The sequence below is a fragment of the Erinaceus europaeus genome, chromosome 14 (assembly GCF_950295315.1).
Source record: "Erinaceus europaeus chromosome 14, mEriEur2.1, whole genome shotgun sequence".
NCBI classification, from domain to species: Eukaryota; Metazoa; Chordata; class Mammalia; order Eulipotyphla; family Erinaceidae; genus Erinaceus; species Erinaceus europaeus.
This window is the reverse complement of record NC_080175.1, coordinates 76,941,222-76,959,323: the sequence shown is the minus strand read 5'-3', so window position 1 is coordinate 76,959,323 and position 18,102 is coordinate 76,941,222. Positions and strand designations below refer to the sequence as shown.

At 42.8% G+C, this 18,102-nt stretch overlaps 2 long non-coding RNA genes across 2 annotated transcripts in view; both read right to left on the bottom strand.

The window, feature by feature from the left end:
* Positions 1-18,102, bottom strand: part of LOC132532812 (uncharacterized) — a 1,004,413-nt gene that overhangs the window by 245,567 nt on the left and 740,744 nt on the right. The gene's annotated exons all lie outside the window — the stretch shown is intronic.
* Positions 11,498-14,330, bottom strand: LOC132532813 (uncharacterized). Its single transcript, XR_009544746.1, has 2 exons — positions 13,303-14,330; positions 11,498-12,153 (listed from the first exon to the last, which is right to left on the bottom strand). It is a non-coding gene; the product is annotated as an uncharacterized LOC132532813 (long non-coding RNA).

The window sequence follows — 18,102 nt, the reverse complement described above, 5'->3', positions numbered from 1 at the left end:
AAAAAAAAAAGAAAGAAAGAAAGAAAGAAAAGAAAAAAGGGTGGAGGGAGGAGGGTGGATAGCATAATGGCTATGCAAAGAAACTCTCTTGCCTAAGGTTCCAAAGTCCCAGGTTCAATCCCCTGCACCACCATAAACCAGAACTGAGCAGTTCTCTGGTTAAAAGAAAGAGAGAGTAATGATGAAACTGCCTACAGGCATATATTTCAGAAGCTATCTCTATTAAACAGAGACTGTAATGAATTTCCCTCCATCCAGTTTCAGCTTCTACCCAGTATCCCAGACTGTTACACAGAAAAACAGCCCAGACACCATCAATTGCTTGTCCTCTGCCCTCACATTGAGCCACACACATGTTAAGTCAAGGTTCAGGAGAGTGAAATGTCCTTTGTAATTTAGTATTTCTCTTTCCTGCAATTACAGCTGTCCACAGAAGTAATGACAGCTTGGACAGTCGCAACCATCTCAGGGGGGTCCTTGTTTTCATTTATAGTGAATGAAGGCAAGATTAAGAGAAGGTACCATTGTCCACAGCAAAAAGATCCCTATTTGTTGCTACAATAAATATTTCATGAGCAACTACTGTGAGAAGTTCCCCAAGTTGTATTAGGCAATGTGAAGAATATAAAGACATATATCCTGTCTTAGAGAGACTCACAATTTTGAGGGAAGGTGAGACCCATAAAAGTAAATACCTGCAAGACAGAAAGAAGTGCCAAGATTGATATAGTGCCAGGAGCTATTTCATCAGCAGCACACAGGACTTGCATGTGATAGTGTCGGGTCCTATCCCCCCACCCCCAGTAATCAAAGCTGAGCAGTTCTCTGGGCAAATGAACAAACAAAATTTGATTTTTAAAAACTGTGCAATTGGAGCACAGAGGAAGGAGCAATTCAGAGTGACTTTGAATTGGTCTTGAGGTTGAGCTAGAGTCTCTCAGCATAACAACTGTGTTTGAGGTGGAAGGAGAAAATTCAGGGGGAGGACAAAACACAGAAACAAAATCAACTTGGCTCATGCTGAGAAGAGTAGGTAACACAAGTTGGTCTGGAATTATATAACATCAAGTAATTAAAAATAATCAGATAAGACATTCAAGGATAGAGGGTCAAGTTCAGATTTTTTCTCATTGCTTTCAAACTGGTGTGTGTGTGTGTGTGTGTGTGTGTGTGTGTGTGTGTGTGTGTGTGTGTATACCCAAGACAGTATTTATGAAAATTTTTAGCATTGTTTTAGATATGGCTAATATAAAGGACAGTTTTTGTTTTATTTATTTGATTGTTCTCTCTCTCAGTATTTCTGAAAGCAGCAAGACACAAAGTAGCAGTCCCAACACTAGCAGCACAGTGGTGAGGCTACAGCATTGGACTTGAAAGCATGAGATCCTGGGACTGGACAGTGGTGCACCCAGCAGAAATCACAAGGTACCGCGTACAAGGACTGGACTCAAAGCCCCAGCCCCCAGTTGCAGGGGTGGGGGCTTTACCAGTGGTGAAACAGTGCCACAGGTATGTCTCTTTCCCTCCCTGCTCTCCCTATTTTTCTCTTTGTATCAGAAAAGAGAGAAAAAGGAACAAAAATGGCCACTTGGAGCAGTGGAGTCAACATACATGCACTGAGCCCCAACAGTAACCCTGGTAGGGGAAGAAAAAAAAAAGCATGACTTCCCATGTTTGAATTCCAGCATCACATGTGCCAAAGTGATGCTCTGGTTCTCTCTCTCTCTCATAAATAAGTAATAAGACATACTAGGCAAATAACTAGTAGTGAGCAATTTGGTAAGGAGCCACAATAGTATTGACTAAGTAGCGTTGCTTATGTTTTCTCAGTGAATAAAATCTAAAGTGCAGAATGGATAGACTTCATCCTCTTCAACTTCTTTTCTTTTTCTTTTTCTTTTTCTTTTTGCCTCCAGGGTTATCGCTGGGGCTCAATGCCTGCACCACGAATCCACTGCTCCTGGAGGCTATTTTTCCCCTTTTGTTGCCCTTATTGTTTTGTCATTGTTGTGGTTATTATTATTGTTGTTGTTATGGATGTCATTGCTGTTGGATAGGACAGAGAGAAATCGAGAGAGGAGGGGAGGCAGAGAGGGGAAGAGAAAGACAACTGCAGACCTGCTTCACTGCTTGCAAAGCGACCCCTCTTCAGGTGGGGAGCCGGGGCCTCGAACCCAGATCCTTAAGCTGGTCCTTGCACTTTGCGCCATGTGTGCTTAACCCATTGCACTACCGCCTGATACCCTCTCTTCAGCTTCTTACAGATAACACCTCTGTCAAGCAGGATTCTGATAAGAGTTGGAAAAATCATGGTTGATTTTATGTTCATTGAACATTCTGAACTCTAAAGTTGGTTCTCAGAGCACTTGATAGACATGGAGAAGTTTCAGTCAGTCTTCTTCTTCTAGCGTTTGCCATTCTTCCGTAGCCAGTCAACAGCATCAGATTGAGCCTGATGTAAAGTTTCGAGACCTCCTTTGAATCTGGAGAGGTGGCAGTCGTTGACTATGTGGGTCATAGTCTGTCTATAGCCGCAGGAGCAGTTCGGGTCGTCTCTGGCTCCCCAGTGATGGAACATAGCGGCACACCGGCCATGGCCTGTTCGATAGCAATTGAGGAGGGCCCAATCATAATGTGCTAGGTCAAAGCCGGGTTGACGCTTGCAGGGCTCTGTGATGAGGTGTTTGTTCTTTACCTCAGTAAAGAATCAACAGAACAAATATATATACATTTTGAGGAAGTGGGAAGAAAAGGGAGGCACAATATAATAGTTGTGCAAAGAGACTCCCATGCCTGAGGACGACACTCCATGAAGCAGGTCCATTGCTTTGGAGGACTGGGTCAAGAGGAGCTGCTGAGGGTGAGAAGGAGAGGCCCACAGTTCCCTGCCCCATCTTCTCGTCTTCCAAGGCCCATTCAATTACTGTCTCCATGGTCGAGTTCTCACAGTTTGTTCTCTCTTTGTCTTCTAGTCCCTCATCCCAATCCTTCTTCTACTCACATATATGCATTCAGGTCTCATCCCTCTTCCCACGCATCCCCCCTCCATCTACTTTGTATTTCCTCAGAGCCCAGTAGTGCCCTGCATACACAGCTCTCAATACTAAATGATTATTGAATGAAATGTTTCCAGCTAGGCCTCTGAGGTCTGAGAATGGTCTTCTGCTCTCCACTGTAATTACTGCTCAGTGGAAGTCACTTAGTCCTCTCTACCCTCACATCCTCACCCCAGCTCACCCTCCTCCTCACTGCTGTCTAAAATTCTTGCAATGTAAAGCATATGTTTTCATTACATAATTAAAACTATGGCTCAAAACTCCAACTCCTGGGGAGAACCATAAAAAGAAAGGGGTTGCGTCTCTTCCTCCCCAGGACACAGGATGGACAGGCCGGGGAGGAGAGTGTCACCAGTTCTGACATACCTGGGATAAGTTACAGGGCAGATGTGGACATCAGAAACTGCTGGTAGAGCCAGGAAGTGGCTCAGAGGGTAGAATGCTTGCTTTGCAAACCCGCAGTCCCAGGAAGGATGCTGGCCAGAGCGGTGCTCTGGTATTGGTTTTTCTCTCATTCTTTCTTATTAACTAAATGTTTTTTTTCTTTTTCAGTCTCTTGGTGATCTGGGAAGTGGTGCACTGGCTAAAGTGTTGGATTCTCAAGTTTGAGGTCCCAAGTTCAGTCCTTGGCATCACATGTGCCAGAGTGATGCTCTGGTTCTCTCTCTCCTGTTTTCCCTCTCATAAATAAAAAATAATAATAATAATAGTGCAGGGGAAGAAGCAGGGAAGCTCTGTTGACTCCATACAAATGAAAATCAGGCTCAGAAAAAGGGATATGGGGCAGTGAGTAGATAGCATAATGATTATTCAAAGAGACTCTTGAGCCTGAGGTTCCAAAGTCCCAGGTTCAGTTCCCAACAGCACCATCAGCCATAGCTGAGCAATGTTCTGGGGAAATAAATAAAGGAAAGAAAGAAAGAAAGAAAGAAAGAAAGAAAGAAAGAAAGAAAGAAAGAAAGAAAGAAAGAAAGAAAGGGAGAGAGAGATAGGAAGGAAGGAAGGGAGGGAGGAAGGAAGGAAGAAGGAGGTCCTGAGTTCAGTCCCCAGTAGCACATGTACTAGAGTGCTATATTTCTCATTAATAAATGAATAAAATATTTTAAAAAATGGAGAAAGTGGTCGGATAGTGACTAGTGATACTGCCTGGGATTGAACATGGGACTTTGGAGCCTCAGGCATTAGAGTATCTTTGCGTAACCATTATGCTAGTAACCCCCACTCCCCCTGCTACTTTACTTTTTCTTTCTTTCTTTCTTTCTTTTTTTCTTTCTTTCTTTCTTTCTTTCTTTCTTTCTTTCTTTCTTTCTTTCTTTAAAGCCCTGCTAAGCTCTGGCTTACCGTGGTGCTGGTGCCTCAGGCATGAAAGTGTTTTTTTTTTTAAATCTTTACTTATTGGATAGAGATAGCCAATAAGTCAAGAGGGTAAGGGAGATATAGATAAAGAGAAAGAGAGACACCTGCAGCACTGCTTCACCACTCACAAAGCTTCCCCCTGCAGGTGGGGACTGGTTGAACCCAGGTCCTTGCACATTTTAACATGTACACTTAACCAAATGCACCACCATCTGGCCCCCAACATGAAAGTATGTTTTGCATAACCCTTAATGCTATCTCCCCAGCTCCACAATAAAATTAACAAATACTTCTCAAAATCAGCCTTTTAAATTATTTATTTATTTATTTATTTATTTAGTCCTTTCTTTTTGCCTCTAGGGTTACTGCTGGGGCTCAGTGCCAGCACTACAAACCCACTGCTCCTGGCAGCCATTTTTCCCCCATTGTATTGGATAGAATAGAGGGAAACTGAGAACAGAGTAGGAGATAGAGAGGGAGAGAAAAAGAGAGACACCTGTAGACCTGCTTTGCCACTTGTGAAACATCCCCACTGCAGGCAGAGAGCCCAGGGCTCAAACACAGATCCTTGCGCAGGATCCTTGTGCTTAGTACTTTGTACACTTAACCAGGTGTGCCACTGCCCCACCCATATTTCTTTTATTTTTATGTCATTTTCCCCCTCCAACTAAGACAGCAGGTGAAAAAATTTATACTGTACACATACTAGATTTAGTCACAATTGAGAACAGAATTAGTCCAAATTGTCACAAGACCAGGGCAAAGGACCAAAAGGGAGTGTTTTGGGATCAGCAAAGTGAGACTCTTAAAGCTGGTCTCACATATTGCATGTCTATGGAAGTTCTGGGTCTGCTGAGAACAGTTTTATTTATTTATTTATTTATTTATTTATTTATTTATTTATTTACTTATGAGAAAGATAGGAGGAGAGAGAAAGAACCAGACACATGTGCTGCCAGGGATCAAATTTGGGACCTCATACTCGAGAGTCTTCTAATTCTCTACCCACTGTGCCATCTCCCAGACCACCTGAGAACAGCTTTAGGCGGCAGCACATACTCCCATCAATGTGCCCAGCATCTGCTGCCTCCAGCATGTCTCATTTCTACCCCTGTGACTTCCACAGATTCAGAAGCTGGTGGTTTACTTGGAACTCAGCCTCATCTTTCTTCCTTAGTGCTTCCAACTGTACATTCACTCTTTCCTCCACTTGGATCTCATGTTTCAGAGGTTTCTAATAAATTGGTTTTAAAAAGAAAAGCCAGGGGAGTCAGGTAGTAGTGCAGTGGGTTAAACGCTGGTGGCAAAATTTGCAAGGACCAGTGTAATGATCCTGGTTGGAGCCCCCAGCTCCTCACCTGCAGAAAGTCGCTTCACAGGTGGTGAAGCAGGTCTGCAGGTGTCTATCTTTCTCTCCTCCTCTCTGTCTTCCCCTCCTCTCTCCATTTCTTTCTGTCCTATCCAAAAACAACAATAAAAACTACAACAATAAAACAACAAGGGCAACAAAAGGAGATAAGTATTTTAGAAGATGAAGAAGAAGAAGGAGGAGGAGGAGGAGAAGGAGAAGAGGAGGAGGAGGAGGAGGAGGAGGAGGAGGAGGAGGAGGAGCCAGGTTGATTTTATGACTTGTTTAAGTTACCCGCCAGTCAGGCTGGGCACATTTGGTTGCTCAAATGGTAGAGCCTGGGGAAAGGTGGTAAAAGGATCCCTTGTCAATGGTAAATGGTTCCATTCTTTGGTGCTGGTCTGGGTAAGAAGTGCTAGCCATGTCCTAGTGGAAAGTTGTCAGAGAAGTAATAAAGGATCCCAGGGATTACACCTGACTGGTGCTGTAATCCTCTTTCAAGGGAATCCCCCAGCTTCCATCTTTTCCTTTATTATTATTTTTTAAATGGGGGGAATATTGGTTTACAGTCAATAGTAAAATATAGTAGTTTGTACATGTGTAACATTTCTCAGTTTTCCACATAACAATTCAACCCTCTCTATGTCCACTTCTGCCATCATGTTCTAGGACCTGAACCCTCATCCAACCCCAGTCTTTTACTTTGTTGCAATACACCATCTCCAGACCAAGTTCTGCGCTGTGTCTTCTTATTTTTCAACTTCTTTTTTATTATTAGTGATTTAATAATAATCAACAAGACTGTGAGATAAGAAGGGTACAGTTCCATACAATTCCCACCACCAGAGTGTCATATCCCCTCCCCTCCATTGGAAGTTTCCCTATTCTTTATCCCTCTGGGAGTATGGGCCAAAGATCTCTATGGGTTGCAGAAAGTGGGAGGTCTGACTTCTGTAATTGCTTCTTCACTGGACATGGGTGTTGACAGGCTGATCCATACTCCCAGCCTGTTTCTCTATTTGCCTAGTGGGATAGGGCTCCAGGGAAGTAGAGCTCCAGGACAGACTGATGAGGTCCTCTGCCCAGGGAAGTTAGGTTGGTGGCATCATAGTATTTTTAAACTTCTGTCTGAATGAAATCATCCTATATCCATCTTTATCTTTCTGGCTTATCTCATTTAACATGATTCCTTCAGGCTCCATCCAAGATGAGATGAAGAAGGTGAATTCACTGTTTTAATAGCTGAGTAGTATTCCATTGTGTATATAGACCACAGCTTTCTCAGCCCCTCAGCCACTCATCTGTTGTTGTATAACTGGGTTGCTTCCAGGTTTTGACTATTACAAATTGTGCTGCTATGAACATAGGTATACACAGATCTTTTTGGATGGGTATGTTGGGTTCCTTAGGACATATCCCCAGGAGAGGAATCATCTTTTCCTTTCTGATGTGTTTGTTCCCTTTGTCACCACTGGTCAAAACCTCCAGCAAATCAGAGGAGGACTTGCTGGCATGAACCACAACAGTTCATCCCCCAGGTCCTGAGCAGGGGAGTGAAGGAGGACTCTGGAGGGGCCAGTGGAGATTTCAGCACAACCTCATTATCTGTCTTTTCGTCAGAAAACTAAGACCAGTACCAAAAATCAGTGGAGCTCAGAGTCATTTTGAATCTGGAGCAAGAATATCCTTTCACCTCATGTCCCCACCATTGAACCATGTGACAGTGCCACACTCAGTGGCAGAGGACAAGAGTCCCTGACCAGATCTCATACTTTGTACCCATATACTTACCTCAGTTTCCCTGCTCTGACAAGACCACCCTTCCTCATTCATGCTTAGAGAGTCCCTAGCCATCTTTCAAGGTGAGGCACAAATATTTCTCTCAGAAGTTTCTCCTATCTCATTCTCTTCTCAAAGGCTTTGTGACTTTTGCCTTCATAATACTAAAGCACCATGGGATTCAGAACTTCAAACTTACACACTCTTTTTGGTTCTTGCTTACATATTTTCTTTTCTTTTTTTAATTATCTTTATTTATTTATTGGATAGACAGCCAGAAATCTAGAGGGGAGGAGGAGGTAGAGAGGGAGCGAGACAGAGAGACACCTGCAGCCCTGCTTCACCACTCACAAAGCTTTCCCCCTACAGGTGGTAACCAGGGGCTCGAACTCGGGTCCTTGCCCATTGTAACCTGTGCGCTCAACCAGGTGCATCACCACCCAGCCCCCCTATATTTTCTTTTCATTTGTTGAATACCTTTTAATATATTTTTTAATTTTTTATATTTATTTATTTATTCTCTCTTGTTGCCCTTGTTGTTTCATTGTTGTAGTTATTATTGATGTCATTGTTGGATAGGACAGAGAGAAATGGAGAGAGGAGGGGAAGACAGAGAGGAGGAGAGAAAGATAGACACCTGCAGACCTGCTTCACCACCTATGAAGTGACTCCCCTGCAGGTGGGGAGCCGGGGGCTCAAACCGGGATCCTTACGCCGGTCCTTGCGCTTTGCACCACCTGCGCTTAACCCACTGCACTACTGCCCGACTCCCTAATATTTTGTTTTTTATTTATTTTAATGAGAGAAATACAGAAAGGCAGAGAGGGAAAGAGGAGAGAGAGGGAGAGGGAGAGAGGCTGAGACCAGAACACTGCTGAACTCAGTTTATGATGGTGCTGGGGACTGACCCTGGGACCTCAGAGCCTCAGGCATGGAAGTCACTTTCAGATCCATTATACTATCTCCCCAGCCCCATTCTTACATATCTTCCCTGCCACTATGTTGCATATTCCCCAAAGATAAAGACATCAACCTCATCACAAATTATTACAACCTCATCACAGTTATCCTTTTCTGAATATCTGTAAGGTCCCAAACCCAGGTCCTGTCACTCATTAACTCATTCTTTCGCCTCTCACACAAACACTTGGTTTTCAGTTAGTGTAACAGTGTAAAAATTATTTTCAGAGAGACTGATCAACTTGTATAATACTTTAGGCAAGCTGAATGCCAGTTTACCAGTTTAAGTGATAAGTGTTTAATTAAATTGGTAAACTGGAATTCAAACCTATATCCCTCCAGCCCCTATCCTGAAAGTGGCCATAGTGAACACCACCTCTCAGCTTTGCAGTCCCAGAACCTCACCAGTCCTTGGTAACATGCAACTAATGTCCAACACAGATTCTGAATAAGCAACCAGAGGCATAATATGCTGGCAGATAGCATTGCATTGGGTGTAGGTTTCTCCTGGTGTGACTGGCAAATGACTAAAGTTTGACTTTACTCTGTTCTCCAGACTTATACTTTATAGCAATATCTCACTCTGGTGGTAAAACTAAATTTTGGCTTGACTGTATTTGCCAAGTGTCCTTTCAAAGTAGAATCACCATCATACAGAATCCCTGAAATGACTGACACTGGATTTGCTTTCAGAGCAAGAATAACAATTTTCCAAGGGTTGGGGGGGGGGGGGAGGGACACTACAGTGTATCCAGAGCTTTTAAACAATAGGTTCTCAGATTTACATATATGAACTGCACGAGTAAGGAATTAAGAATTTTTATTTTTTTATTAGAGCAATTAATGGTTTACAGTAAATACAGTTGTTGGTACATGTGTAAAATGCCTCGGTTGCCTGCAAAACACTCTCACAAAACACACTCTGGCCCTACCGCCTAGGTCCTCCCCACCATCACGCACCAGGACCTGAAAGGTGCCCCTCCCCACCTCCCTCCACACCAGTACTTTGGTACAATCACAAAACCCAGTTCAAGTTCTATTTTGTGTTTCCCCTCTCCTCAACTTCTGTCTATGAGCGTTATCATCCCATAGTCATCCTTGTCATCCTTTTCTTTCTGGCTTATCTCACTCAACATGATTATTTCATGCTCCAAGATGAGATAAAGAAGGTGAATATAGATCATATTCTGTGAGAGAGAGCATATGTTCACACGTATCCATAAACTAGTGCAAAATATATACCTGAAAGCAGAAGTACACTAGAGTTTGCAGTGAGTAAACCCCCCCCCCCAACACTTCCTCTCCACTATTCCAACCTTTGGGTCCATGATTGCTCAACAATTTGTTTGGCTTTGTATGTTAACTCTCTTTTCAGCCACCAGGTTCCAGATGCCATCAGGATGCCGGCCAGGCTTCCCTGGACTGAAGACCCCACCAATGTGTCCTGGAGCTCTGCTTCCCCAGAGACCCACCCTACTAGGGAAAGAGAGAGGCAGATTGGGAGTATGGACCAACCAGTCAACACCCATGTTCAGCGGGGAAGCAATTACAGAAGCCAGACCTTCCACCTTCTGCAACCCACAATGACCCTGGGTCCATGCTCCCAGAGGGATAGAGAATGGGAAAGCTATCAGGGGAGGGGATGGGATATGGAGATTGGGTGGTGGGAATTGGGTGGAGTTGTACCCCTCCTACCCTGTGGTTTTATTAATTTATCCTTTCTTAAATAAAAAATAAATTTAAAAAAGGTGAATTCATCATTCTTAATAGCTGAGTAAATATTCCATTGTGTAGATAGAACACAACTTACTCAGCCACTTATCTGTTGTTGGACACCAGGGTTGCTTCCAGGTTTTGGCTATTACAAATTGTGCTGCTATGAAAATAGAGTAAGTATACACAGATCTTTCTGGATGGGTGTGTTTGGTTCCTTAGGATATATCCCCAGGACAGGAATTGCAGGATCATAGAGTAGGTCCACTTCTAGTCTTCTGAGAGTTCTCCAAACTGCTGTCCACAAGGGTTGGACCCATTGATATTCTCACTAGCAATGCAGGAGGGTTCCTTTGTCCTCACAATCTCTCCTGCATTTATTATTGCTACTTTTTCTGATGTATGACATTCTCACAGGGGTGAAGTGGTATCTCATTGTTGTTTTGCCTCCAGGGTTATTGCTGGAGGTCTGCCCGCACCACAAATCCACTGCTCCTGGAGGCCATTTTTTTCCATTTTGTTGGCTTGTTGCTGTCATTATTGTTATTGTTGCCATTGATGTTGTTGTTGGATAGGACAGAGAGAAACTGAGAGAGGAGGGGAGACAGAGAGGGGAAGCAAAAGATAGACACCTGCAGACCCTGCCTCACCACTTGTGAGGTGACCCCTGCAAATGGGGAGAAGGGGGCTCGAACTGGGATCCTTAGCCAGTCCTTGCACTTCACACCATGTGCGCTTAACCCACTGCATTACCACCCGAAACCCCCCACCCCCATTGTTGCCTTTATTTACATTTCTCTTACAACCAATGACTTGGAGCATTCATATATCTGTTGGCATTTCAGATCTCTTCTTAAGTGAGGAAAAATATTTTTAAAAATTTGATCAGGTTCAGGGCTGGGTCGTGGTGTACATGTTACAATGTGCAAGGACCCAAGTTCAAGCCCCCAGTCCCCACCTGCAGGGGAAAGCTTTGCAAGTGGTGGAGCAGGGCTGCAAGTGTCTCTCTGTCTCCCTCTCTATCACCCCTTTCCCTCTCGACTTCTGGCTGTCTCTATGCAATAAATAAAGATAATTTTTTTTTAAAAATTGATCAGGTTCTACCAATAAGAGTCTCCAGAATCTAGGTGCTTATTGTTTACCTGAAGCTTCCTTCAGTGTGATGGGGAATGGGTTCAAAACTGGCTCCTGGCCTCATGTGCTTCACAGTCATTATCCCTAAATATTCTAGCACTTCTATGAGGTAGATCTTACATTCTCAAATACACACAGGGAATTGAGTCTCTGTGAACCTCCCCAAAACATTATCTGACTGCAAAATCCATTGTCTACTCTAACTTCCAGAGAGAAGGAAATTAAACCTGATGGGTGGGGTCAGGTAGCATAATGGCTATGCTAACAGACTCTAATGGCTGAGGCTCCATAGTCCCAAATTCAGTCCCCCACAGCACCATAAATAAGAGTTGGGCAGTGCTCTGATGAAAGAAAGAAAGAAAGGGAGAGAGAGAGAAAGAAAGGAGAGGGAGGGAAGAAAAGAAGAGAAGGAAAAGAAAAGAAAAGAGAAAAGAAAAGGAAAATTTAAACCTGATCAACTACAAAGAAACCAATGTCATGGGAGGCGGGTGATGGCATACCCAACTAAGCACACATTGTGGGGCTGAGCAGTGAGTGGCTCACCCAGTTAAGCACACACAGTACCAGTAAAGCACATATAGTACTATGCACAAGGACCCATGCAAGGACTCGGGTTCAAGCCCCCAGCTCCCCACCTGCAGGTAGGAAGCTTCTTCACAAACAGCAAAACAGATCTGCAGGTGTCTCTTTTTCTACCTCTCTCTTCCCCTCCTCTCTCAATTTCTCTTCCTCCAATCCAATAAAATGGGGGGGGGGGTGTCAGAAGCAGTGGATTCACAGTGCCAGCATGGAGTCCCAGCGATAACCCTGGAGAAAGAAAAAAACAAAAAAACAATGTCATTAGCTATACATGGATAGTTATAGAATCAGCCCGTATCTGTGGCCTTGGGAGGAACTGTTGCAGCTTCCAAAGCAGGGGATGCGGACATAAAATTCTGGTGGTGGGAACCATATAATCTTATAATTTTGTAAATTATAAATCTATTATCTTATAATTTTGTAAATTAATATTATCTTATAATTTTGTAAATCAATATTAAATGAGTAATAACACTAATAATAATTTTAAAAATAAGGGGAGTCCGGCAGTAGCACAGCAAGTTAAGTGCAGGTGGCATAAAGTGCAAGGACCGACTTAAGAGCAGAAAGGGAAACTCAAAGCAGGATTTGACTGAATTTAGAGTAGGGCACCAAAGTAAAAACCCTGGGGTGAGGGTGGATGTTTGGCTTCACGGGGCGGGGGGGGGGGGTAGGACACAGTCTTTTGGTGGTGGGAATGGTGTTTATGTGCACTCCTATTAACTTGTAGTCATATAAATCACTAATTAATATGAGAGGGGAAAAATTGATTGTATGTCTCAAACTTTTTAATGCACAGACCATAGGCTGAGTTGACTCTCTTAAGAGCTTAGACCAGGGAGAACAGAAGCAACTGGTGGCACAGCTATATACAAATAATGTCAAAGGACATAAATTATGGTGATGCTGTGTATGATACAAAGGAATTTTTCAAAGTTAACCCAATTGCCAAATAACGTGATTATAGCAGTAACTATCTACTGCCTTCTTAAACCCTAAGACAGCAGGAACCTCCTGTTTCCTCCATAGAGCCTTTATTTCCTCCCAGTCCTGGAACCTCTAGGGTGGGGCTCACTTTCCTGCATGCTTCTCTCAGTTCACACCAAATGATATTGCATCCGTTGATCCCAGCCTAATCAACGCTACGAGTACCACCTCAGCATGCTTCACTTCAGACTGTGTCCATAGAGATATCAGGTGTGGAATGTCAACCCTTCAGCCTCATTACTCCAGTGAGACCTTTCCTTTCATAGGATTCTCTAATTTCATTCCAGATGGTTCACTTCCTAACCAAGTCCCAAAACCTAGATATACACCAGGTCCCATAAGATAGAGCATATGTTCACATGTGTCTATAAATTAGGGCAAAATATATACCTGATGTTGGTCCGTGCGCTTTGCGCCATGTTCGCTTAACCCTCTGCGCCACCGCCGGGCTCCCCAAAATATATACCTGAAAGCAAAAGAAAGTACACAATAGTCTGCAGTGAGTCAGTATAAAGTTCACAATAGAGGTCCTGCGGCAGCGCAGTGGGTTGAGCGAGCGTGGTGCAAGGCGCAAGGACCGGTGTAGGGATCCCAGTTCAAGCACCGGGCTCCCCACCTGCAGGGGAGTCGCTTCACAGGCGGTGAAGCTGGTCTGCAAGTGTCTATCTTTTTCTCTCCCTCTCTGTCTTCCCCTCCTCTCTCCATTTCTCTCTGTCCTAACAACAACTATATTGATAACAACGATAATAACGACCACAACAATGGTAAAACAACCAGGGTAACAAAGGGGAAAAAATGTCCTCTAGGAGCAGTGGATTCGCGGTGCTGGCACTGAGCCCCAGCAATAACCTTGGAGGCAAAAAAAAAAAAAAGTTCACAATGAAATAGTGTCTACTGGGAGTCCAGCGGTAGCGCTGTGGGTTAAGTGCAAGTGGGGCAAAGCTTAAAGACTGGCATATGGATCCGGGTTGGAGCCCCGGCTCCCCACCTGCAGGGGAGTTGCTTCACAGGCGGTGAAGCAGGTCCTCAGGTGTCTATCTTTCTCTCCTCCTCTCTGTCTTCCCCATCTCTCTCCATTTCTCTCTATCCTATCCAACAACAATGACAACAACAATAACTACAAGAATAAAACAACAAGGGCAACAAAAGGGAATAAATAAATATTTTTTAAAAAAGAAACAAGAAATGCTTTAAAAAAAAAAAAGAAAGAAATAATGTCTACTTAGACTTAGATATGCTCCTCACCTATTTCCTGTTACACTTCCCTCTTTAGAAACAAGCAAAAAAAAAAAAGTCACAGAAGAGTTTGTAAGAAACACAAGTTAGAGTTACAGGGACAGATCATGCCATTACAACTGAAGAGACGACCAAATCCTCCTTCAGGTCAGAGAACCAATCCCCAAGAAGTAGAATTTCTAGCCCAGTTCTCTTTCTAAAATATGTGAGTTAGCTAGCTTCTGTTTATTTTTATTTACTTTTTTTTTCCCTTGAGCTTGGAAAAACTCTTCAGTTGTAATGGCAACAGAGGAAATTTGATTCTGAGAACATGCTATGTTTTCTGTAGCAATGGCCCAACATAATTTAATTGACAATAACACCCATAGAAATGTGTGGGAGCGGGGGCCCAGTGGAACTGCACCCGCTTAAGTGCACATAGTGAGAAACGCAAGGACAGGCACAAGGATCCTGGTTCAAGCCCCCGGCTCCCCACACACTTGGGGGGGTCGCTTACACAAATGGTGCAGCAGGTCTGCATGTGTCTTTATCTACCCCTCTCTCTTCCCCTCCTCTCTCAATTTCTCTCTGTCCTATACAGTAACAACAACAGCAACAACAATGGAAAAAAGACTAGTGGATCTGTAGTGCAGGCACAGAGCCCCAATGATAATCCTGGAGGTAAAAAAAGAAGAAGAAGAAGAAGAAGAAGAAGAAGAAGAAGAAGAAGAAGAAGAAGAAGAAGAAGAAGAAGAAGAAGAAGAAGAAGAAGAAGAAGAAGAAGGAGAAGAAGAAGAAGAAGAAGAAGGGAAAGAAAGGAAGAAAGAAAGAAAGAAAGAAAGAAAGAAAGAAAGAAAGAAAGAAAGAAAGAAAAGAAATGTGTGGGAGCTTTACTGTCAAGTCCCTTAGTGCTTTAATAAAAAAGGAACATGTCATTTTTCTTCAGCTAAATTTCAGCGGCAATATATTAGAGGTGTTCTCATTGCCGTTCAATCCATAGCCTTTTTAATTTGGACACCTTAATGATTTCATGCAAAATTCACTATCTGAAAAAGTCTTGGTGGCGTCTATCTGATCCCGGATTTTTTTTTTTTCCCTTTTGATGTGGATTACTTATGTACATCCATCATGGTAAAGAAAAAAAAAAAAAAACAGAGTTTGGGCAAACACTGCTCTCTCAGACTCCTGCTTCCTTTCAGGCCTGGAGACCCTTCATCTAACCCAGTTCCATTCTCCTGCCTCTCCCTGCTGGCTTCCCCGGTGCCATTTTTATTAAAGCCCCAGCTCATCCCACATTCAGCTGCATGACTTCTTACAGGCTTCAGAATAAATCACCACATTGCTCCGATCTTGGCTTCTCTGCCCTTGGCTTTCAATTAAATTTAGAATTGACTTTAAAGGTACAACCTCAATGTACATGGTTGAAAATGACCTTGTTTCCCCTTTCCCACCACCTGCGACTTCCTGCGCGAGGCTCTTATACTCCAGCTCCTGGTTCAAAAAGTAAAAACAGGAATTTGCTACATCCTCCTGTGGCAAACTATAAGTCTCAAGCTGTTTAAAGTCTTTAAAGTCCCCTCCAAAAGGTACAGTACACTCTGCAGAGAGAAATCTGGGGGCCTGGATCTCTGGTTGCCTGTGTTCAGGAAGAAGCACATAAGGAAAGGAGGAACAAGAAGAGAAGAAGGAGGAAGAAGAAAAAAAGGAAGAAGTCTTAGAGCTAAGCATTTAATTCGCTTGATTTCTACAGTTTGCACTCAGGATGGTTGGTCTATTTATAATACACATCTCTATTAAAGTAATTACATTAAGCAAGTCATCTATTACAAGATTACAAGACACCAAAGCAGACTTAAACAGCAAATCTGACTTTCATCTTTTGTCTTATCATTCAGCTTTTCCCTCTTAGCCAGGGAGAAGACATAGCAGCCGCAGACTTTGGCTGTTCAGCACTGGGCATGTATGGGCCTACCAATTTCTCCTACTCCTCTTTCGAAGGATTTTTACCAATCACAATGATTGAACCAGAAACTATTTTTGTTCCATTTAAAACTACCAATACTTAAATTTTTTTTTTTAATAGAGGAAGAAGAGTGGTCCGGGAGGTGATGCAGTGGATAAGGCTTTGGACTCACAAGCATGAGGTCCGGAGTTCAATCCCCAGCAGCATATGTACCAGAGTGATGTCTGGTTCTTTCTCTCTCTCCTATCATTTCCCATGAATAAATAAATAAAATCTTTTAAAAAAGAGAGAGAGAGAGAGAGAGAGAGAGGTAAAGAAAAACAGAGTAAAGCAGACCACAGCACTGAAGCTTCTTTCAATGTAATGGGGATTGAGTTCAAACCTGGGTTGCACACAGGGCAAAGCAGTGCACTATCCAAGTGAGCTATTTTACCAGCCCAAGACTTAAAGATCAAAAGAACAATAGCCCCTCCCAACCCAGAAGAGAAAAATGACAGTGTATTCTTGATGGTTGGGGGGTTGGGGGATTGGGGGAATCAGAAAGGATCCAATGTGTGGAAAGGATAAATAAATTGAAAATGTTCTACAATAAAACAGGCCAATATATCCAAGTAGCCACTAATGAGCTACTGAGTGTTATGATTCAGCCATACAGTGCTTAAAAGCTTGAGTCTGAGTCTCTTCACTACTAAAATGGGGATTGTGCCCCTTTATTTTAGAGTGTATACAAATAGAGTGAAAGAATATATGACAACCACATAAAGTCAATTTCCAGTATATAGTGAATGTTGCATAAGTAAGTCATATACAATGTGAAAGAAATATTCCCCAAATGCTGATGGACAAGCTGACTAATGAATCATTATTCAAAGATTCCCACCCTTTGCCTTAACCCCAAAAGTTGAGAACCTTCAAAGATCGAAGCAAATTTTAGGTCAAAACACATTCCTACCCATTTGCCTTTTGGCAGCATTTCTAAGAGTATATAGATGCTTACTCAAGCAAGAAAGAAAAAAAAAAAAAGGAATTAACACATAAACTCACTAAAAGTGAGAGCTCAATGATTTTGTATCCTTTCCCCCAGTGAAATCTTATTAAGTACTAATGAACAAACTGAGATTGATAGTTTCAAATCCTCAGGAGGGAAACTGAGGCTTAAGAAGGATTAGCAGGGGAGTCGGGCTGTAGCGCAGCGGGTTAAGCACAAGTGGCACAAAGCACAAGGACCGGCACACGGATCTCAGTTCGAACCCCGGCTCTCCACCAGGGCAACAAAAGGGAATAAATAAATAAAATAAATATTTTTTAAAAAAGAAGAAGAAGAATTAGCAGGTCCTCTATGGTCCCAGTGATAAGAAATGGAAAACACAGAAGTCAAACTGAACGAAGCTATATCAGGACCCATGAGCTAGTCCACTGTCACCAGTTGCCTTCTCTGCCCTCTTAGAGCCCCTGGGAGAAAGGTATTGAATTCTCATCTGAAAATACAAAGAATTTAAAGATCTTCTTAAAGTAGAAGAGGACATTTTAAGGGGGGAAAAAGTGTGATAGTTACTTTCTTCCAACAACAGATGAGTGGCTGAGAAATTTGCAGTCTATATACACAATGGAATACTACTCAGCTATTAAAAATGAGGAATTCATTTTCTTCACCTCATCTTGGATGGAGCCTGAAGGAATTATGCTAGCTGAGATAAGCCAGGAAGGAAAAGATGAATATAGGATGATCCCACACATGAATAGAAGTGGAGAAATAAGAACAGAGAGAGGAAACACAAGTAGAATTTGGACTGGATTTGGTGTATTGCACTAAATCAAAGGATGGGGGGGGGTCTTTAGGACCTAGGCTTGGAGTGAGAGTGTTTTGCAGAAAACTGAGAATTTTTCACACCCATCAACAACAGTATATACTCTAAGCCATTAATCCCCTCAATAAAAATATTTTTAATTTCTTGCTCAAGCGTCTGAACAATAATTATAGTCACTTTCCCCCTCCCCAAGATTTTACTTTA